This window comes from Arachis hypogaea, chromosome 18, assembly GCF_003086295.3.
Source record: "Arachis hypogaea cultivar Tifrunner chromosome 18, arahy.Tifrunner.gnm2.J5K5, whole genome shotgun sequence".
Lineage (NCBI taxonomy): Eukaryota > Viridiplantae > Streptophyta > Magnoliopsida > Fabales > Fabaceae > Arachis > Arachis hypogaea.
In genome coordinates, this window is record NC_092053.1 from 87,240,909 (window position 1) to 87,264,551 (window position 23,643).

Below are 23,643 nucleotides of genomic sequence, written 5' to 3' on the forward strand. Positions count from 1 at the left end.
AAGCAACTGAGGATAGAAATACCAAAAATCACTAGGAATCAAGCCACAAAGGCAAGGAAGAGACATAAAAGAGCTCAAGAACATCATTGGTTCCTCAAGAAGGAAATGCCATCATCACTAAGGTGGACTCGTTCCTTGTTCTTACTTTCTCTGTTTTTCGTTTTCTCTATGTTAAGTGCTTATCTATGTTTGTGTCTTCATTACATGATCATTAGTAGTAATTAGTGTCTATTTTGATTTTATCCCCAATTAAGCTATAGTTTATTTTTCTCATCATCAGCAAACATGAATAAAGTAGTAGATCTTTTGAATAAGAGGCAATAAAATTTCGAGTTTTAATAAGAGAAATTCTAATTAGTTAAATGTGGTGGCAATGCTTTCTGTCTTCTGAATGAATGCTTGAACAGTGCATATGTCTTTTGAATTTGTTGTTTAAGACTGTTAAATATGTTGGCTCTTGAAAGAATAATGAACATGAGACATGTTATTGATAATTTGAAAAATCATAAAAATGATTCTTGAAGCAAGAAAAAGTAGCAAAGAACAAAGCTTGCAGAAAAAAAAATAGAAAGAAAAAGAAAAAGCAAGCAGAAAAAGCCAAAAGCTCTTAAAACCAAGAGGCAAGAGCAAAAAGCCAATAACCCTTTAAACCAAAAGGCAAGGGCAAATAAAAAGGATCCCAAGGCTTTGAGCATCAGTGGATAGGAGGGCCTAAAGGAATAAAATCCTGGTCTAAGCGGCTAAACCAAGCTGTCCCTAACCATGTGCTTGTGGGGTGAAGGTGTCAAGTGAAAACTTGAGACTGAGCAGTTAAAGTCAAGGTCCAAGGCAAAAAGAAGAGTGTGCTTAAGAACTCTGGACACCTCTAATTGGGGACTTTAGCAAAGCTGAGTCACAATCTAAAAGGTTCACCTAATTATGTGTCTGTGGCATTTATGTATCCGGTGGTAATACTGGAAAACAAAGTGCTTAGGGCCACGGCCAAGACTCATAAAATAGCTGTGTTCAAGAATCATCACACTGAAATAGGAGAATCAATAACACTATATGAATTCTAAGTTCCTATAGATGCCAATCACTCTGAGCTTCAATGGATAAAGTGAGACGCCAAAACTGTTCAGAAGCAAAAAGCTACTAGTCCCGCTCATCTAATTAGAATCTGAGCTTCACTCAAAAACTCTGAGATATTATTGCTTCTCAACCTATTAGTCTTCTATTTTATTTGTCTAGTTGCTTGAGGACAAGCAACAGTTTAAGTTTGGTGTTGTGATGAGCGGATATTTTATACGCTTTTTGGGGTTAATTTCATGTAGTTTTGAGTATGTTCTAGTTAGTTTTTAGTCTATTTTCATTAGTTTTTAGGAAAAATTCATATTTCTGGACTTTACTATGAGTTGTGTATTTTTCTGTAAATTCAGGTAATTTTCTGGCTGAAATTGAAGGAGCTGAGCAAAAATCTGATTCAGGCTGAAAAAGGAATGCTGATGCTGTTGGATTCTGACCTTCCTACACTCAAAGTGGATTTTCTGGAGCTACAGAACTCGAAATGGCATTCTTCAAATTGCGTTGGAAAGTAGACATCCAGGGCTTTCCAGCAATATATAATAGTCCATACTTTGCACAAGGATAAACGACGTAAACTGGCGTTCAACGCCAGTTCTCTGCCCAATTCTGGCGTCCAGCGCCAGAAAAGGATCAAAAGCTGGAGTTGAACGCCCAAACTGGCACAAAAACTGGCGTTCAACTCCACAAATGGCCTCTGCACGTGAATTGCTTAAATCTCAGCCCCAGCACACACCAAGTGGGCCCCAGAAGTGGATCTCTGCATCATCCATCATAGTTTACTCATTTTTTGTAAACCTAGGCTACTAGTTTAGTATTTAAACAACTTTTAGGGACTTATTTTGAATCTCATGACATTTTAGATCTGAACTTTGTACTCTTTGACGGCATGAGTCTCTAAACTCCATTGTTGGGGGTGAGGAGCTCTGCTGTGTCTCGATGAATTAATGCAAGTATTTCTGTTTTCTATTCAAACACGCCTGTTCCTATCTAAGATGTTCATTCCCGCTTAACTGTGATGAAGGTGATGATCTGTGACACTCATCACCATTCTCAACCCATGAACGTGTGCCTGACAACCACCTCCGTTCTATATTAGATTGAATGAGTATCTCTTAGATCTCTTAATCAGAATCTTCGTGGTATAAGCTAGAATAGATGGCAGCATTCACGAGAATCCAGAAAGTCTAAACCTTGTCTGTGGTATTCCGAGTAGGATTCAAGGATTGAATGACTGTGACGAGCTTCAAACTCCTGAAGGCTGGGCGTTAGTGACAAACGCAAAGGAATCAAGGGATTCTATTCCAGCCGGATCGAGAACCAACCGGTGATTAGCCGTGCTGTGACAGAACGCGTGAGCGTAGTTTTCACTGGAAGGATGGAAGGTAGCCATTGACAACGGTGATCCACCAACACACAGCTTGCTATAGGAGGACGTGCGAGCGTGAACAAGAAGACAGAGGAAAGCAGAGATTCAGAAGACAAAGCATCTCCAAAACTCCAACATATTCTCCATTACTGCATAACAAGTAACCTTTAATCCATGCTCTCTCGTTTATTTGCAATTCAACTGATAAACATAATTGACTTTCTGACTAAGATTTACAAGATAACCATAGATTGCTTCAAACCAACAATCTCCGTGGGATTCGACCCTTACTCACGTGAGGTATTACTTGGACGACCCAGTGCACTTGCTGGTCAGTGGTACGAGTTGTGAAAAGTGTGATTCACAATTTGTGCACCAGGAGGATAGAAGAGTTTTGGGCTCTTACATCAATCCAAACCCAGGCAATTGTGGAAGTACCATCCAAAAGCCAACCATCCATGCCAACAACTTTGAACTTAAACCACAGCTCATCACCCTTGTTCAGAACAACTGTTCGTTTGGAGGAGGTGTTCAAGAAGACCCCAATCAACATTTGACCACCTTCCTGAGAATATGTGACACAGTGAAGTCTAATGGTGTTCACCCTGATGCCTATAGACTGCTCCTATTTCCATTCTCACTTAGGGACAAAGCAGCCAAGTGGCTGGAATCTTTCCCAAGGGAAAGCTTGACAACTTGGGAAGACGTGGTGAACAAATTTTTAGCAAGATTTTACCCTCCTCAACAAATCAATAGGCTGAGAGCTGAGGTCCAAACTTTCAGGCAACAAGATGGTGAGACTCTATATGAAGCATGGGAGAGGTTCAAGGACTTAACAAGGATGTGCCCACCAGATATGTTCAACGAATGGGTGCAGCTGCACATTTTCTATGAAGGACTCTCTTATGAGTCAAAGAAGGCAGTAGACCATTCATCCGGAGGATCTTTGAACAAGAAGAAGACTATTGAGGAAGCCATAGATGTTATTGAAACAGTAGCAGAGAACGACTACTTCTATGCTTCCAAAAGAGGGAACACAAGAGGAGTAATGGAGCTAAACAATGTAGATGCTCTGTTGGCCCAAAACAAGCTCATCACCCAGCAGCTGGCTGACCTCACCAAGAAGATGGAGAGGAACCAAGTAGCAGCAATCTCCACTTCATCAGCAACCCAAGAGGGAGTGAATGAAGAAACAGAGGGTAGTCAGGAGCAAGCCAACTACATTGGGAATTCACCAAGGAAAAACTATGATCCATACTCCAAGACCTACAACCCTGGATGGAGAAACTACCCAATCTTTGGGTGGGGAAGTGAGCAAGATCAAAACCAAGACCAGAGACGTTACAACTCCAACAACAATGCAGCTCACCAGCAATTCACACAGAGGACATCTCAACACCCCCACAACAACACTTCTCCGTATGCTTATCAAAACCAAAACAGCACATCTGCTCCGAATCACTCATCACTTGATGACAAGCTCTCTAAGATTGAAGCCTTACTTGAAGGAATATGCCAAGAGATTCAAGAAAATACGGAGTTCAAAGAGGAGGTGCGAGCCAATATTAAGAACCAGGGAGAGACCATTAGGAAGTTGGAATTCCAGGTGGGATATTTAGCTGAGAAGATTCCCAAACCTACTGATAGCTTCCCAAGTGACACGGAGAAAAACCCCAAAGGAGAAGCAAAGAAAGTAAGATGGAAAGATTGCAAAATGGTCACTACGAGTGATCAAAAGACTGAAGACAAGCAAGGCAAACTTTGCAAACTACCTAAAGACAACTCAACAAAGGAGGAGGATAGAGATCACCAAGAACCAGAAATCTCACAACAAGAGTTGCTGAAGCTCTATGCTCCCTTCCCTCAACTGCTCAATGGTGCTGTGGGAAAAAGAATATACTCAAGGTTCCTAGACTTGTTTGCATCTCTGCATGTGAACATACCATTCATCAAAGCAATTCAACAAATGCCTGAATTCATCAAGTATATGAAGGAACTTCTTCCCAGGAAAAGCTCACTCAAAGGAGGCCAGACTATAGTGATGAACAAGGAATGTAGTGCCCTTATTCAACCTGAGTTGCCTACAAAAAGAAGAGACCCAGGGAGTTTTCACATCCCTTGTGCCATAGGTGAAAATATGTTCGATAGAGCACTATGTGATTTGGGGGCCAGCATCAACTTACTGCCCTTATCCCTAGTGAAGAGGCTGCAGATCAATGAGATAATGCCCACAGATGTAATCATTAGACTGGCTGACAAAACTCAAAAGCAAACAATAGGAGTGGTGGAAAATGTGTTGCTAAAGGTTGGGAAATACTTTCTCCCAACAGACTTTGTCATCCTGGACATGGAAGAGAATCCCACTCATCCAATCATATTGGGAAGACCATTCCTAGCTACGGCCAGAGCACTTATCGATGTAGAGAAAGGGGAGCTAATATTGAGAATCCATGATGAACGACTCAGCTTCAATGTTTTCAACTTCTCACAAGAAACAGATCGAGAGGACAAGGAACTAAGCACAAATGATAATGAGACATTGAAGGAGGAAACGAGCACTGAAACACAGCCAGTTCATTCTGAGATCCCCTTAATAGATAAACAAGGAAAACAGCAATTGCCATAGCTCAAGGAAAAGTTGGAGGAACCTAAACCTCTAGAAGAAGGTGAAGACAGCATCACAACTCCTTGGAAAAAAGAGGTCACCAAGGGGAAGTCAACCTCAAAAGAAACAAAGAAGAAGGTACTAAGGGGATGGAGGAACAAGAAGATCCCTACGGAAGACTTCTCTCTAGGGGATAAAGTTGTCTCAGCTTACTTCCCAGATATTCTCCCTAATCTCCCTACTGTACCATCTCAGTTACCCAAGGTCTTCACTATCAACAGAGTTCTTTCCTTGGAACATGTGGAGATCATTGATCCAACCAATGGATATAAGTCCACAGTAAGAGGGGAGAACTTTAAGCACTACCAACCACCCTGATGAAGGAAAAATGTCAAGCTAGTGACGCTAAAGAAGTGCTTCATGGAAGGCAACCCATGTTTTATATGTTTTTAAAATAATGAATAAATCAATGTTTATGAATTTCAACCCAAACTTGACAAACACTTGGTGCAATTTTTATCATGCAGTATATAGTGAAGAACAAGTTTGGTGTTCAAAGCAAACCAAGATGCATGCTAGTCTTGGGAGCTTTGAACAAAACTTTTCATCACATTGCTTCAAACTAAGTTTGGTGTCACCCCATGGTGCCACCAAAATGCATAAGGATACACAAGTAGTTAGTTAGTTGAAATTCATAAATAAACAAACTCTTTTTCTTCTATTTATATTTCTAGCCGTAGAGTTTGATTTTTATGATATTAATTTCCTTATTTTTAAATCTTTATAGGAAAGGAAAAGAAGCATAAAAAGGGGATTGATTGGACAATTAAATGGAGGAGATTTCGCCACTTAATGAAGAGCACTACACACATGTCTCAAGAGGGAACGCATGGGGAAACGCTGCCATGCAATATTGGAGAAAGAAGACCTTTGAAGACCGAACCAATCACTCTCATTAAGTGATGATCCTTGTCCTTCCTTCATACACAACCCCAACCGCCCATCAAGCAACAATCCTTGCAATCCACGCCTTCCATCCACTCATGACCTCCCTATATAAGTGAACCTTAGTGCATGATCATTCCTCACACTCAAATTCCCACTCTCCACACTTTATACTTTCGGCTTGCTCAAACCCCTTCATCACACTCTGTCCTAGCCAACCTATTCCTCATCTCTCCGTATCCTCTAACCTCCACCTCAAAACAACAACTCAATTCATGGCATCATCAAGCTCAAAGAGGCAAAAGAGGAAGGAACCCATGGAGAGTGTTCCTTTCGATGAGAAGAAATTCAAAACTGCCTTTCATGAACGTGAATTCGAACGGATAAGGGCGAGAAAGATATTGCCAGAGTTAATCTTCCAAATCAATGCAGATGAGTCACCACAAATTCTGGAGAAAATCGAACAGAGGGGGTGGCAATTGCTCACAAGTCCAGAGGAGAAGATCAATGGAAACCTCATCAAAGAATTTTATGCGAATGTAGTGAGAGAGGATAAAACCAAGGCCCCAACCTTCAAGAGTTACGTAAGAGGAAAAGAGGTGGACTTCAGCCCAAATGCCATAACAAGAGTTCTTCACCTGAAATCACTTCGTTTTGATGAGGAAAGTTATCAGGCAAGGATAAGTAGAAGCCCTGATAATAATGAGCTCTCAGAGATAGTGGCAGACATCTGTGTTATAGCAGCTGACTGGGAGAGGTACATAGATGGGAGACCTAAGTTCATCAAGAGAGGAGACCTGAGCCCTGAAGCCAAGGGGTGGTTTGAACTTGTGAGGAGGTCCATTCTACCAGCTGCAAATAATTCAGAGGTAAACATCAATCGAGCTACTATGGTGAATTGCTTAATACAGGGTGGGGAAATCAATGTGAATGAGCTCATCACCGAGGGGATTCAAGATTCGGCTAAGAAGGTTGATTCAGGTGCCAGGCTTTGGTACCCCAGCACCATTCTCCGCTTGTGCAACAAGGCCAAGGTAGTATTTGAGGACAGCAATCCAGACTGGGTGAACCCAGGGAGGCCAGTTACACTCGAGCAATTGGTTTATACTACACTTGCTCAACAACAAAGAAGACCACAAATAGCAAAACCAAAAGCAAAAGAAAGAGTTCACCAAGAGGAACCTCATCAGGAAGAATATCAACAAAGAGAGTATTCTGATCCAGCCAACTTGAACATGAGTCACCTTCTAAGAGCCATTGAGGATTTAGGGATGAGACATATGGAAGGACAAGAGCAAATACTGAACCTTCAAACCAACTGGCTGAGCCAACAGGAAGCATGGCAAAAACAACAAATGGAGCAGCAGCAGAAACACTACTCCAGGCTCACTCAAGCCATCAACCAAGTGAATGAGAGGCAAGAGCTTCAAGAGAAGCACTTGCAAGAACTCAACCAGCGGCAGATAGCCCAAATGAAAACTTTCAATGAGTTCAGTGTACTCAATGAGGGAAGGCAACTACATAGGGAGGAGTTCTATGTGAACACTCAAGCCAAGTTGAACTACATGACTAGTAATATGCATCAGCTACACTATGCCATTCCTACATATGATGAGGTCCAAAAAGATTTTGTAGAACAAGAAGAGAAGAAGGTGAAACAGCAAAAGGAGACACTCAAGAAGACGATGGAAGATTGTGGTTTCTGGAAGAAGCTGCTTGGAAAAGGCAAAGGAAGTGGGAGCACAAGCACTCAAGAGAGACACAATGAGGACAAGCAAGGATGGGAGCATGGGCATCCACATGAATGAAAGGTGGTGGAGTTCTTTTTAGTCCATCGTTTTCTATGCTTTAAATAAGGAAGATCTTGTATGAAATAGAACCTGCTTCCATGTTATGTTTAAACTTTTTAAATTCTGTCTTTTAAGTTTTCTTTCTGAATAGGTCTATGTGTGCTAGTCTTTATGTCACTGCATCTTTCCCTTAGTTACTTGTAAGCTTGTCCATTTTAAATCAAATGAAGAAGAGAATGTTTATGTTTTTAAAAGACCAGAGTAGAGTTCATAATATGGAAGTGCATTCATGAATCTTTGGGGTAGTCATAAGTTAGCTAAGTTGGTTCAACCACAAGGCTAGGAGGACAACTATCTATCCTGAATACTTGACTTTGGATATACCCATGAGACTAAGTTAATAACAAGATCCTAATAAGAGAAAAGGGAAAGAACAATGGAAGTGAAAAACAAAAGAAAAAGAGTAAGCAATAAGGCTAGGCACCAATGGTTTGGACCTTGAGATAAGTGTCTGTGGTGCTCCAGTGTAAGGGATCTACTTGGATGAATAAGCTCTTAGGGGTGCTTTATCACCTGGTAACTTGGGTTAACTAACCCGGGATTATCAGCTGAAAGTCCATTATCAAGAGTAACCCTCACTACAGAGCATTTAATAACCCAAAGAGGTGCTGGACACCAAGGTCTCAAGAAAAGAAAAATAAATAAACTATATGCCTGTGGTGTGTATGTATGGGGGAGAGACTTGAGGGAGTAAGTCCTTAGGGGTGCTTCAACACCTAGCACCTTGAACCAACTAGTTCGGGAGTGTTGGCTGAAAGCTTATCTTAAAGAGTTGCCCCCTTACAGAGCACTTAGCCAAATAACACAAATAACCCTTGAAATAACAATAAAAGGATCAATGAATAAAAGTCTCATGGGATATAAACAAAGTAAGTGTTTAGGGACATGATAAAAGTCTGAAAGCCAGTAATGGAATGAACCTAAGTTGCTATGTATGAAACCACCATAAAATTAGTAACATGACTTCCACAAGAATGACTCATTCCTCTGGATATTCCATTCATCATTCTCTTGTTCCAGTACTTGCTTAGGGACAAGCAAGCTTTATGTTTAGTGTTGTGATGCCAGGGCATCTTGGCCAGTTTCACTGACCTTTTCTTTACTGTTTTTAGGGTAGTTTCATACATTTCTTTAGGAAATAAGCTAGTTTTGGGTAGATATTCACCTACACCTTGATTCAAGCATACATTGTGAATTTTACATTATTTCATGAGGATTTTGCATGAATTTAGTGACAAATTGTATGCTGCATTACCCATGACTTGGACTAGAACTTTGATGCACTCTGTTGCTTGATTTCAGGACGAAAGGAAGCAAGGAAAGGGAGATAACTTGCAAGGTTAATGAGAAAAGTGATTGCCAATAACACTCTCAAAGCCATCATTGCCCACGTTAAGAGTCACGTTAACTAAGTTAACGTGCACTCTAATGTGGAGAAGGGAAGTTGAGCCAACGTTAGTGACACTTAACATTATCACTAACGTTGGCAAACACTCATTAGTGGCCACGTTAGAGCCCACGTTAACCTAGTTAACGTGGCCTCTAACGTTAAAGGGGGAAGAGAAGCCAACGTTAGTGACATTCAACATTGTCACTAACGTTGGCCTAAGGATGCAACACACAATGTTAACTACCACGTTAACTTGGTTAACGTGGGAGCTAACGTAAGAAGTGAGAGTTGTCGACAACGTTAGTGGCACTCAACATTGTCACTAACGTTGGAAGCAACCACACAACCCCCCAAGGAGCCACGTTAACTTCCACGTTAACTTAGTTAACGTGGAAGCCAACGATGAGGAATGAATGATGAGCGAACGTTAGTGACACTCAACATTGTCACTAATGTTGGGATGGCTAAGAATGGCCACGTTTGAAGCCACATTAACCTAGTTAACGTGGACTCTAACGTGAGATCTAGGGGCATATTGGAACGTTAGTGACAATGTTGAGTGTCACTAACGTTCTCGAAGTTTGGCAAGGCCACGTTAGAAGCCACGTTAACCTAGTTAACGTGGGCTTTACCGTGAAGCAAAAAGGGGCACACTGGAACGTTAGTGACAATGTTGAGTGTCACTAACGTTCTCGAAGGTTGGCAAGGCCACGTTAGAAGCCACGTTAACCTAGTTAACGTGGGCTCTAACGTGAGGCAAAGGGGTACATTGGAACGTTAGTGAAAATGTTAAGTGTCACTAATGTTCTCGAACTTATACTTTCACTAAATGTTAACACCCCTAACGCCCTGAGCTAAAGTCTCTGCCCACTTAGCACTTTCTCTCTGCAAGTAAAGCCAAGCCCAAATGAAGAAAAGAACTGCTTCAAACCCAAGATCCAAAGGCCCAAGACTTGAAGAGCAAACTAGAAGCTGAGAAGAGTAGTATATATAGGAGTAGCTTTGAATTGTTAAAGAAGTTCCGAAAGTTGGAAAAAGAGAATTACTCCCTGTATTTTACTTTCTCTGCAATTTCTAGTTCTATGATGTATTCTCCATATTTATTTTCATTTTCAAGAGCTATGAACAACTAAACCCCTTTCATTGGGTTATGGAGCTCTGTTGTAATTTGATGGATCAATACTAATTTTCATTATTCTTCTTCTATCTTTTCTCTTGATTTTACTTGAAAACTTTCGATCTTCATCCCATTGAGTAGTTATCTTGGAAGAGAAGCTATTCAAACTTGGATCTCTTTTGAACCTTGAAAGAGGATTGAAGAGATCAAGCTAGAAATGCTTTCTCATGCTTAGGCATGGCAATTTCCCCCGGCGGGGCGGGTATCCGCGGGGAATTACCCGCCGGGGGACGGATTTGGGGGAGGTTTTTTACCCGTGGAGGGCGGGGACGGGGACCCGTGAAATAAACGGGGCGGGGACGGGGAGCAAGGTCCCCGCCCCGTGGAGACCTGTGTAATACCTACATATAAGAAATAACAAAAATACCCCTGTATATATATATCATTTATAAGAAACCCTAAGCCATACCCTTTCTTTTCTCTCAGCCGCCACTACTCACTCTCCTTCTCAGAACTCAAATGCTCTCCCTCTCAGCCTCTCCTTCTTGGTCCCTCTCAGATCCTCTTCTTCTCTTCACCACCCTCGTCCACTTTCCTTCTCTTCGCCACCCTCCTCCACTCTCACCGCCGTCTGCGTCGTCGCGAGCCTTGTCCCCTCTCACGGCTTCCACCTCTCCCTCTCAAGGTCACCGGGAGGAGCTTGAAACGTCTGCGTCGTCGCGAGCCTTGTCTCCTTCTCTTCGGCAAAGGCACAATCGTTCTTCGTCTACGGTAGGGGCATTGTTCCCTGTCATCGTCTTTGTCTTCAACAGAGGCAGTCCGGTCTCCATCTCAGCGTCTAGCAAGATCCTTTTTTCCGTTCGTCGTTCTTTTTTCCAGTAAGTCAACCTTAGATTTCATTTACCTTGAAGCATTTTTCATTAATTATCTTGTGATTTCTGTGATTTTCTTTGAATTTCATAGAAGTATCTTGTGATTGTACCTCATATATGGGCCTCTGTTTGTTTTTTAATAATGTAGTAGCTAGAAGAAACTGGGATTAAATGTTTTTCAAAGTGTTCTTGCATATTTTTCTTGTTTTGATTCATAATTTTTATGTCTTGTGTCTTTTTTTTGTGTTTTTCTCTTTCTTCATTAAAAATTCAAAAAAAAAATATCTTTCCCTTATTCTCTCATAAATTTTTGAAAATTTGGTTTGATTTAGTCAAAAAGTTTTTGAAATTTAATTGTTTCTTATGAGTCAAGTCAAATTTTTAATTTAAAAATTCTATCTTTATCAAATCTTTTTCAAAAATCAAATCTTTTTCATTTTTCTTTTATGATTTTCGAAAATTTCAAAATGATTTTCAAAAATCTTTTTCTTATTTTTGTTTCATATTTTCGAATTCATTGCTAACTTTTAATATTTTGATTCAAAAATCTCACGTTGTTACTTGCCTATCAAGAAAGGTTCATTCTTTAAATTTTAAAATCCTATCTTTTAGTTTCTTGTTAATCATGTAATCAAATTTAATTTTCAAAAATCAAATCTTTTTAATTTCCTTTTTAAATCTTTTTTAAATTAAATTTCAATCATATCTTTTTCAATTTCATTCATATCTTTTTCAAACTTAATTTCAAAATCTTTTCTAACTTCTTATCTTTTCAAAATTGATTTTCAAAAATTTTTCAATTAACTACTTGACATTTTGTTTGATTTTAAAAGTTTTCTATTTCAATCATATCTTTTTCAAAACCACCTAACTACTTCTCTCTCTCCAATTTTCGAAAATTACTAACCCCTTTTTCAAAATTCCTTTTTAATTAACTAATTGTGTTAAAATTTAATTTAATTTAATTTCGTTTTTCTTCTTAAAATTTTCGAATTTTAATTTCAATTTTAAATTAAAAACAAAAATATTTTTATTTTATTTTATTTAATTTTCGAATTCTTCCCTCACTCATCTCCTTCTGATTTTTTTATTTATCTACTAACACTTCTCTTCTTCTCAAAAATTCGAACCTACTCTTCTCCTCTGTGTTCAAATTTTTATCTTTTCTTTCTTCTATTCTTCTCTTCTTATACTCACATAAGGAATCTCTATACTATGACATAGAGGATTTCATATTTTCTTTTCAGTTCTCTTCTTTTTTATATGAGCAGGAACAAGGATAAGAACATTCTTGTTGAAGCCGATCCTGAACCTAAAAGGACTCTGAAGAGGAAGCTAAGGGAAGCTAAAGCACAACTCTCTGGAGAAAATCTGATAGAAATTTTCGAAAAAGAAGGAGACATGGCCGAAAATAATAATAATGGTGGAGATGCAAGGAAGATGCTTGGTGAATTTACTGCACCAAATTCCAACTTACATGGAAGAAGCATCTCAATCCCTGCCATTGGAGCAAACAATTTTGAGCTAAAGCCTCAATTAGTTTCTCTGATGCAACAGAATTGCAAGTTTCATGGACTTCCATCAGAAGATCCTTTTCAGTTCTTAACTGAATTCTTGCAAATCTGTGATACTGTTAAGACCAATGGGGTTGATTCTGAGGTCTACAGGCTTATGCTTTTCTCGTTTGCTGTAAGAGACAGAGCTAGAATATGGTTGGACTCTCAACCTAAAGATAGCCTGAACGCTTGGGATAAGCTGGTCACGGCTTTCTTAGCCAAGTTCTTTCCTCCTCAAAAGCTTAGCAAGCTTAGAGTGGATGTTCAAACCTTCAAACAAAAAGAAGATGAATCCCTCTATGAAGCATGGGAGAGATAAAAGCAACTGACCAAAAAGTGTCCTTCTGACATGCTTTCAGAATGGACCATCCTGGATATATTCTATGATGGTCTGTCTGAATTATTTAAGATGTTATTGGACCATTCTGCAGGTGGATCCATTCACCTAAAGAAAACACCTACAGAAGCTCAGGAACTCATTGACATGGTTACAAATAACCAGTTCGTGTACACTTCTGAAAGGAATTCTGTGAGTAATGGGGTGCCTCAGAGGAAGGGAGTTCTTGAAATTGATACTCTAAATGCCATATTGGCTCAGAATAAAATATTGACTCAGCAAGTCAATATGATTTCTCAGAGTCTGAATGGGTTGCAAACCACATCCAACAGTACTAAAGAGGCATCTTCTGAAGAAGAAGCTTATGATCCTGAGAACCCTGCAATAGCAGAGGTGAATTACATGGGTGAACCTTACGGAAACACCTATAATGCCTCATGGAGAAATCATCCAAATTTCTCATGGAAGGATCAACAAAAGCCTCAACAAGGCTTTAATAATGGTGGAAGAAACAGGTTTAGCAATAGCAAGCCTTTTCCATCATCCACTCAGCAACAGACAGAGAATTCTGAGCAGAATCCATCTAGCTTAGCAAATATAGTCTCTGATCTATCTAAGGCCACTCTAAGTTTCATGAATGAAACAAGGTCCTCCATTAGAAATTTGGAGGCACAAGTGGGCCAGATGAGTAAAAGAGTCACTGAAACTCCTCCTAGTACTCTCCCAAGCAATATAGAAGAGAATCCAAAAAGAGAGCGCAAGGCCATAACCTTACTTGGTGTGGCCGAACCCAGAAAGGAGGAGGAGGACGTGAATCCTAGTGAGGAAGACCTCCTGGGACGTTCACTGACCAATAAGGAGTTTCCCTTTGAGGAACCAAAGGAATCTGAGGCTCATACAAAGACCATAGAGATTCCATTCAACCTGCTTCTGCCCTTCATGAGCTCTGATGAGTATTCTTCCTCTGAAGAGGATGAAGACATTACTGAAGAGCAAGTTGCTAAGTACCTTGGTGCAATCATGAAGCTGAATGCCAAATTATTTGGTAATGAGTCTTGGGAAGATGAACCTTCCTTGCTCACCAATGAACTATGTGCATTGATAAGGCAGACATTGCCTCAGAAGAAATCGGATCCCGGAAAGTTCTTCATACCTTGTACCATAGGCACCATGACCTTTGAGAAGGCTCTGTGTGACCTTGGGTCAGGGATAAACCTCATGCCACTCTCTGTAATGGAGAAACTTGGGATCTTTGAGGTACAAGCTGCCAGAATCTCATTAGAGATGGCAGACAACTCAAGAAAACAGGCTTATGGACTAGTAGAGGACGTGTAAGTAAAGATTGAAGGCCTTTACATCCCTGCTGATTTCATAATCCTAGACACTGAGAAGGATGAGGATGAATCCATCATCCTTGGAAGACCCTTCCTAACCACAGCAAGAGCTGTGATTGATGTGGACAGAGGAGAGTTAGTCCTTCAACTGAATGAGGACTACCTTGTATTTAAAACCCAAGGTTCTCCTTCTGTAACCATGGAGAGTCAACCAAAGCCCCCACAGTCAAACTCTAAGTTTGGTGTTGGGAGGCCACAACCAAACTCTAAGTTTGGTATTGAACCCCCACATTCAAACTCTAAGTTTGGTGTTGGAAGGTCCCAACAATGCTCTGAACATCTGTGAGGCTCCATGAGAGCTCACTGTCAAGCTATTGACATTAAAGAAGTGCTTGTTGGGAGGCAACCCAATATTATTTAATTATATCTATTTATTTTCCATTGCTATTTTATGTTTTCTTTAGGTTGATGATCATGTGAAGTCATAAAACCTACTGAAAAATCAAAAAACAGAACGAAAAACAGCATTAAAAATAGCTCACCCTGGAGGAAGAACTTACTGGCGTTTAAACGCCAGTAATAAGCATCAAACTGGCGTTTAACGCCAGAAAGAAGCATCAAACTGGCATTTAACGCCAGAAAGAAGCATCAAGCTAGCGTTAAACGCCAGAACAGAGCATGAAATTGGCGTTAAACACCAGAAACAAGCAGCAAGTTGGCGTTTAACGCCAGACATGCATACTAAGGGTGTTTTGCACGCCGAATTAGAGCAGGGATGCTAAGTCCTTGACCCCACTAGATCTGTGGACCCCACAGGATCCCACCTACCCCACCTTTTCTTCTCTCCTCTTCACACCTTTTCATAACTCTCGTCCCTAAATACCCTTCACCAATAACCTCCATACCTCTTCCCCAAATACCCTTAACCACTCACATCCATCCACTCTTCCCCATAAACCCCACCTACCTCCAAAATTCAAATTCTTTTCCCTCCCAAACCCAACCCTAATGGCCGAAACCTACCCTCCCCCCACCCCTATATAAATCCCTCAACACTACTCCATTTTCACACATTACAACCACCACTCCTTTTCCTTGGCCGTATACACCTTCTCCCTCCATCTCCTCCATTTTCTTCTTCTTCTACTATTTTCTTTCTTCTTTTGCTCGAGGACGAGCAAACCTTTTAAGTTTGGTGTGGTAAAAGCATTGCTTTTTGTTTTTCCATAACCATCAATGGCACCTAAGGCCAGAGAAACCTCAAGAAAAAGCAAAGGGAAGGCAATTACTTCCACTTCTGAGTCATAGGAGATGAAGAGATTCATCTCAAAGGTCCATCAAGACCACTTCTATTAAGTTGTGGCCAATAAAAAGGTGATCTCTGAGGTCCCTTTTAAGCTCAAAAAGAGCGAATATCCGGAGATCCGACAAGAGATTAAAAGAAGAGGATGGGAAGTTCTCTCTAATCCTATTCAACAAGTCGGGATCTTAATGGTTCAAGAGTTTTATGGAAACGCATGGATCACTAGGAACCATGTTCAAAGTATGAACCCGAATCCAAAGAATTGGCTTACCATGGTTCGGGGGTGATAAACCCCAATTTTATGGTTTATCTTGTGCTTAATTTGGGGAATTTTATCACCTTTCTCACATTTATTCAATGAAATAGCATGGTTTTGCAATTCTCCCCTGATTTGTGCTTAAATGTGAAAACATGCTTTTTAGGCCCTAAAATTGGTAATTTTAACTCACTTTAATTCCATTCGATGCCTTGATATATTTTTTGAGTGATTTCATGTTCATAAGGCAAGTATTGGATGGAAGAAGTGAGGAGAAAAGCATGCAAAGTGGGAGAACTCATGAAGAAATGAAGGAACCGTAAAGTTGTCAAGCCCGACCTCTTTGCACTCAATCAACCATAACTTGAGCTATAGAGTTCCAAATGAGGCGGTTCTAGTTGCGTTGGAAAGATAACATCCGGGGCTTCAAAATGATATAAAATTTGTCATATGTTACTTCGCGTTCAGGGGCGCGCACGCGCCATGTATGTGTGCGCGCCGATGCTGTCCGTGGCCCACTAAAGAGAAATCGCCCCCAGCAATTTCTGAAGCATTTTGGGCCCAATCCAACTCATTTCTGATGCTATTGAACCCAAGGATTGGAGGGGGAATGAACCAAGTAATAATAATTTAGTTTTCATCATGTTTTAGGCTAGAATTCTAGAGAGAGAAGCTCTCCCTTCTCTCTAGAATTTAAGGTAGTTTAGGTTTAATTTTCTTAAATCCACTTTCAATTCTTGTTTTGATTTAGTTTTCTCTTGTTAATTTCTTGTTATTACATCTTAATCTTCTTAGTTTCTCTTAATCATTTCCTTTAATTTGTTGCTTTTATGTTCATGAACCTTGTTGGATCTCAATTTTCTTTAATGCAATTTTTATGCTTCCATGTTATTTTATGTTGATCTTAGTTGCTATTATTGATTTCTTGCTTATGTTGGTCATGGGTTCCTTTAATTCTTACATTTTATGATGTTTACTTTTCTTGCACACTAAGTGTTTGATAAAATGTTTCTTCTAGTTTTTGAGTAGTTCTCTTGACTTTTGGCCTAGGCTAAGGGAATTGAGTGATCTTGAGTCATTGGGTCTCAATGATTTGGTGATTTGAGAACCCTTGGTGATCAATTTGATACTCATTGATGCTAACCCACAACTATTCTAATTAGTAGGTAGGTTGGGACTTATGGGTTGATGTGATCAAGCCTATTTGACGTACTTCAAGCCTAGGAGTAGATATTACGTACTTAAGGCTTTGGAAGTAGACTTAATAGGTTGGCCTCTCATAATTATCAATATATGGTTTGTTGACAAGGATGGTGATCTCAATTACCTATGTCTAGCCAAGAGTTCTTTCTATTTTTTTTATTAGTTCTTGTTATTTACTTTCTTGTCATTTAATTTTTCTTGCCATTTATTTTCTTGCAAAAATATAAAACCAACCCTTCGTGAGACGACCCGGAGTTCAAATACTTCGGTTAATTCTTATTTGGGGTTTGTTATTTGTGACAACCAAATTTAATTTGATGTGAGAGTTGTTTGTTGGTTTGGAGCTATGCTTACAACGATATTCTTCTTTCTATAAGAGAAATTCCTAACCGACAACAATTTTTGTGTCAAATTAATGGTGCCTTTGCCGGGGAGTTGCAATGGTGTTACATTATTGGCTATTGTGAATATGTTTGTCTTTTGCTTGTTTGTTAGTTTTTTTTAGTCTTAGGACTTGTTGCTTATTTTTGTTAGCTTTTGTTTTTTATTTTCTCTTATGAATTCTCATCCTCACTTTGGCTATGAGTTTGACTCAAATTATGTTGTAAGGAATGGGAACTACAATGAGGATGTGCATCAAGGATGGAACAATCAAAGGTGGGAGGAGCCTCAAAGGATTGATCACCCTTCTTGGCAACAACAACCTCCGGATTCTTATGGGTATAACTCTAATCCTAATGAATATCAATCTAATGGATGTGGTGACCCTTATTGTGATTGTCAACAACCACCACCACATGCCTATGAACCACCCCCTCAACATGACTTTGAACCACCTTACTCACAAGCCCCCTACCACCAAACACCTCATTATGACCCTAATTCTTATCCACCATAGCAACCACCTTGTGAACCATATGAACCATACATGGAACCACCACCATTCCAACACAATTACTCTCAAGAACCACCTCAATATACACCACCTCCATACCCTTACCAAGATGAACCAACTTCCGATTATGAACCTTTCCTCCCAAACAATGAACTTTCTCTCCCACCATCACCTCCCGATGAAGCCCCCATGCAAGAACTAGGAGATCTTAACTCTCAATTCCAAAGGCAACAAGAGGTGATGGAAAGGAAGTTTAAGGAGCTTGGAGCCAAGATGGCTATCCTAGTGGAAGTCGTTAGCAATATGACCTCCTCCCAACTAAGCAATCAAGGAACTCCCATTGTTGAATGTGGAGTAGTAATCAAGGAGCATAGTGAGGGAGTGAGTTTAGAGCTTCAAGGTGTAGAGGAAGGAGTGAAACAAGGATTGCCACAAGGGGAGGAAGTCAAGATAATTGAGCCGAAAGAAGTGGTTGAAGCCTTTGAAGAGGTTGACCAAGAGATGGATTCAATCATTGAAGAATTCTTATGTACAACTGAATCCCCTCCAATTGGGTTTAACATAGAGGGTAAGGAAGAAGATACCTCACCTCCCATACCCTTGGTAAGCAATGAAGAAGGGATTGAATTGGAAGGAAGCCACCAAGAGGAGGAGGTTGAGCAAGAAGCAAGCTCCACCATTGAAGATGATTCCACACCAACTAATGAGTCTTTTGGAATTGATGAATCTCCCTCATTGTGTTATGAAATTAATGACAAGGAAGACCGTGCACAACCTCCAACACATGGTTTGAGCAATGAAGGGTGCATAAAAGAAGTTGGTGAGCAAGGAATTGAAATTGAAAAAGCTTGCAAAGAGGTGGAAGATGCAAAGAAAGAGCACAAGGGAATGGATCTCACATTGGCTACGTGTGGGGAGGTCCCCCTTTCTAAGTCACCATCCTACACAACATTCAAGTGGGTAAAATTCTTATCTCTAATCTTTACTTTCCCACTTGAATATGGTTTGATTGAAAATGATGGTCAGTTTAGAGCTCTTTGTGGAGTTAAGAGTAGGAGAGAGTTGTGTGGTGGTTGGACACGTCACTCTAAGTTCATAATGGTTGCATGCTCGAAGTTGAATAGCAATGGTTGGTGTAGAACCAAATTGCATGGGTCTAGGAAGTTGTTTGGAGGCTTCTTTGAGAATTCTAAGGCTAAATCACGCAATTGGAATTGTGATGAGCAACTTGAAGATGGGTGTCAAATCAAAGTGTGGGATCCCGAATCGCACAAGGAAAATCAAATTTGGGAGCTCATGGTTTGTGAAGAACTCCATCAAAGTTTGAAGATATTAAAATTGAAGAATGGAGCTTATTGGAGACTCAAGCATTGGTGGATGTTCAAGGATAACTTCAAGCACAAGCCACCTTAAGAGGAGCTCCCCATAAGTCCAACTTAAGGACTTAAACTAAAAGTGCTAGGTGGGAGACACCCCACCATGGTAAACTCTTCCCACTCTCTTTTAGATTTGGTTAATAAGTGATTCAAGTTGCCATTATAGGTAGTTTTCTTCTTTTCTATACTCTTATACATTTTGTTTCGATAAAAGGTTGCAGTAGTGTGTTTTGATTAGTTTAGATTGTTGTTAAAGTAGGTTGCTTGAAGTACAAGTTTTATTTGTTTTGTCTTTGAAAATTTTTCAAAAAGTTAAAGATTTTTGTTAAATTTGAATTTTGGTTACTTTAGAATGTTTATAGGTTAGGAGAGTGTTAAATTCTGTTTTTTGCTTCTTAAAAAAAAGAAAGAAAAGAAAAAAAAAGCGGGCATCGGTGCCCAAGCGCGCAGTGCGCGCGCGCGCCGATGTGGTTTCACAACTCCTAATACTAAAACCCGAGAGTTGTACCTACTTTATGCCTACTTTGTGCCAGGCGATCCACGCATAAGCACGCATGGTGCGCGCGCGCCGATTGTCCCTGTCGCATCCGTGCCCAAGCACGCATGGCGCATATGCGCGGATTTGCACCATGTTTTTCTCCTTTCTCCTTTCTCCTTCTTTCTTCTTTCCTTCTTCTTTCTTTCTAATTTTTTTCTTTCTTCTTCCTCTCTTGGAAATTTTTTTCTTTCTTTTAAAAAAAAATAATAACAATAAAAAATAATTAAAAAAAATTTAAAAAAAATAATAATAAAAATTTTTTTTTCTCTTTTCTTCCATTTTTTTTATTGTATTTCCTTGTTTTCATTCATTGCATTTTAATTTTATTTTTGTAACTTATTTTCCCTTTTATTTTCCAAGTTTCTTATTTTAATAATGGTGTTGAATTCTTATATTCAATTGTTGAGAATTACTTAGTTAATCTTGGTGCTTTGTGACTTGTTTGGCATTAATCGTAATACTTGCTCTACACACAAGATTAGTTCTTTAGTTCCTCCTGACTCATGATCTCTTGTTTTTGTACCTCATCATCATTGAGTTAGGATGGGAGAAAATACTCTCATGCTTATCATTAATCTTGTTTGTGTCAATTATTGATTAAGTTTGATGCATCATGCTCTTCATGTCATTTCCCTGTGCTTTGACTTTACTCTTGCATCAAGTATTAGTTGATATGCCCTTAGCTTATATTGTTTTCTCACTTATATGTTGTAGCTACTATGTATTTGAGAACCGTACTTGTATTTGGCATTAGCCCCCGCCTATGTTCTATTTGCTTTGATATCTTTGTTATAGGCTTAATTATCCTTCTTTCTCTTTCCTTTTCGGTTGGCCACAAAGAAGGAAAGGAATGGAAAAGCTTCTAAATAGGGCAACGAACAAACTCACCCGCACAACCTTTTGAAGGAGCTCATCAATTGTAGCAACCATCCACCTTGCTTTTCTTTGCATGCACCGAGGACGATGCAAATTTCTAAGTGTGGGGAGGTCGTCCGACCGACCTCCATGGGTAACAACTTCCTTTTTCAATACCAATTTTTAATTTTTGTCTTTGTTAGATTAGTTGTTGCATTGCATGATAGATTGCATGTTAGTTAAAATTTGTACATATTTTTACCACTTTCTTTTTATGTTAGGACTACTTGGTTAGGGTGATGATTTCTTTTCCAAGAAAAATTATTTTTAAAGCACCCTACCAATTCGAAAAAAATTCTCTTGTTGAACTTGCTTAAAGAATTTATTTTGGAACATGATTTTTGAGCTAAGAACACAAGTATGTGAGTTTTGAGCCCAATTGTGTGGTTACATCTTATAACCATTTATTTTCATTCTTGTGTGTATTATTCTCTTTCTATGATTGTAATCTTTGATTTGTTTGATTCTTTATGTCCATTATTCCATGTATATATGCATTTATATGATTGAGACCATCATTTCATTTAGCTCACTTACCCAAATAGCCTACCTTTCATCAACCATTGTTAGCCAATTTTGAGCCTATTTAATCCCTTTTGTTCTTAATGTTAGCACATCACTACCCTTAAGTGAAAAACAATAAATATCCTAATTTGGATCTTTGATTAACTTAGGCTAGTGAGGGTGTGTATCATTTGAGTATGGGAAACTTGGGATATTGGTTGAGGTAAAAGTGTAGTTTTTATTTTTGTTAAAAATATTGGGAATTGGGTACATATTCATGCACTATATGTAAAACCGTATGCATTGATACATTTGTATATACTTTAAAAAAAACATATAATATATATATATATATATATAAAATATAGAAAAAAAGAAAAAAAATGCAAAAAAAAGGGGACAAAAATGCCCAAAGTAAAGTTCAATAAAAATCAATGCATATGGAATGTTAATTAAAGAGAATGCATGAGTATGTGAAAAAGTGGAAATCGTGGGTAGCTAGGTTGTGTATTAAAATTATATAGGTTGTTATATGTGTTTCGTGAGAGCTTAGGCTAATCAAAAATACAAATTTCAAGCTCACTTGACCATATGCATCCCTACCTTTACCCTAGCCCCATTATAACCTATGAATAAGTCCTCATGATGAATGTATGCATGCATTGAATAATTGTTGATTGTTAGAAGAAAAACAAATCTTGGAAAGCATGATTAGAGGAGAATTGAGTGAATCAACCCTATACACTTGAGCGACTAGAGCGGATACACATCCGGTGAGGGTTCGATGCTCAATTCCTTGTTCCCGGCTTTCATGAGCTTTCTTCTTGCAAGTCTATTTGAACTTTATTTTGATAATTGAATTGGTAGGATTTATGAATCGTCATATGACCTTTGCCCTACTTGTTCATACATGTTCTTGGAGATTGATTTACTTTTAACCAAGTAGGTAGAATCATTTTTGCATTCAGCTGCATTCATATAGATAGGTGCATATAGTTTCTTTGCATTGAATAAATGTTCATACCCCGTTCCTTATCCTTCTTTATTCTTAGCATGAGGACATGCTTAGTTTAAGTGTGGGGAGATTTGATAAACCCCAATTTTATGGTTTATCTTGTGCTTAATTTGGGGAATTTTATTACCTTTTCTCACATTTATTCAATGAAATAGCATGGTTTTGCAATTCTCCCTTGATTTGTGCTTAAATGTGAAAATATGCTTTTTAGGCCCTAAAATTGGTAATTTTAACTCACTTTTATTCCATTCGATACCTTGATATATTTGAAAGGCAAGTATTGGATGGAAGAAGTGAGGAGAAAAGCATGCAAAGTGGGAGAACTCATGAAGAAATGAAGGAACCGTAAAGCTGTCAAGCCCGACCTCTTCGCACTCAATCGACCATAACTTGAGCTATAGAGTTCCAAATGAGGCGGTTCCAGTTGCGTTGGAAAGCTAACATCCGGGGCTTTGTAATTGTATAAAATTTACTATATGTTACTTCGCGTTCCGGGGCGCGCACGTGCCATGTACGCATGCGCGTCGATGCTATCCGTGGCCCGCCACTAAAGAGAAATCGCCCCCAGCGATTTTTGAAGCATTTTGGGCCCAATCTAACTTATTTCTGATGCTATTGAACCCAAGGATTGGAGGGGGAATGAACCAAGTAATAATAATTTAGTTTTCATCATGTTTTAGGCTAGAATTCTAGAGAGAGAAGCTCTCCCTTCTCTCTAGAATTTAGGGTAGTTTAGATTTAATTTTCTTAAATCCACTTTCAATTCTTGTTTTGATTTAGTTTTCTCTTGTTAATTTCTTGTTATTACATCTTAATCTTCTTAGTTTCTCTTAATCATTTCCTTTAATTTGTTGCTTTTGTGTTCATGAACCTTGTTGGATCTCAATTTTCTTTAATGCAATTTTTATGTTTCCATGTTCTTTTCTGTTGATCTTAGTTGCTATTATTGATTTCTTGCTTATGTTGGTCATGGGTTCCTTTAATTCTTACATTTTATGATGTTTACTTTTCTTGCACACTAAGTGTTTGATAAAATGTTTCTTCTAGTTTTTGAGTAGTTCTCTTGACTCTTGGCCTAGGCTGCTAAGGGAATTGAGTGATCTTGAGTCATTGGGTCTCAATGATTTGGTGATTTGAGAACCCTTGGTGATCAAATTGATACTCATTGACGCCAACCCACTACTAATCTAATTAGTAGGTA

General features: G+C 39.1%; 2 non-coding genes across 2 annotated transcripts; both read right to left on the minus strand.

Annotated features, from left to right (window-relative positions):
• Positions 1-3,185: 3,185 nt before the first annotated feature.
• On the minus strand, positions 3,186-3,292 carry LOC112774804 (small nucleolar RNA R71). Its single transcript, XR_003189264.1, has one exon. It is a non-coding gene; the product is annotated as a small nucleolar RNA R71 (small nucleolar RNA).
• A 9,721-nt stretch (positions 3,293-13,013) lies between these two features.
• On the minus strand, positions 13,014-13,121 carry LOC112773494 (small nucleolar RNA R71). The gene has a single exon (XR_003188041.1). It is a non-coding gene; the product is annotated as a small nucleolar RNA R71 (small nucleolar RNA).
• Between the last annotated feature and the right edge of the window lie 10,522 nt (positions 13,122-23,643).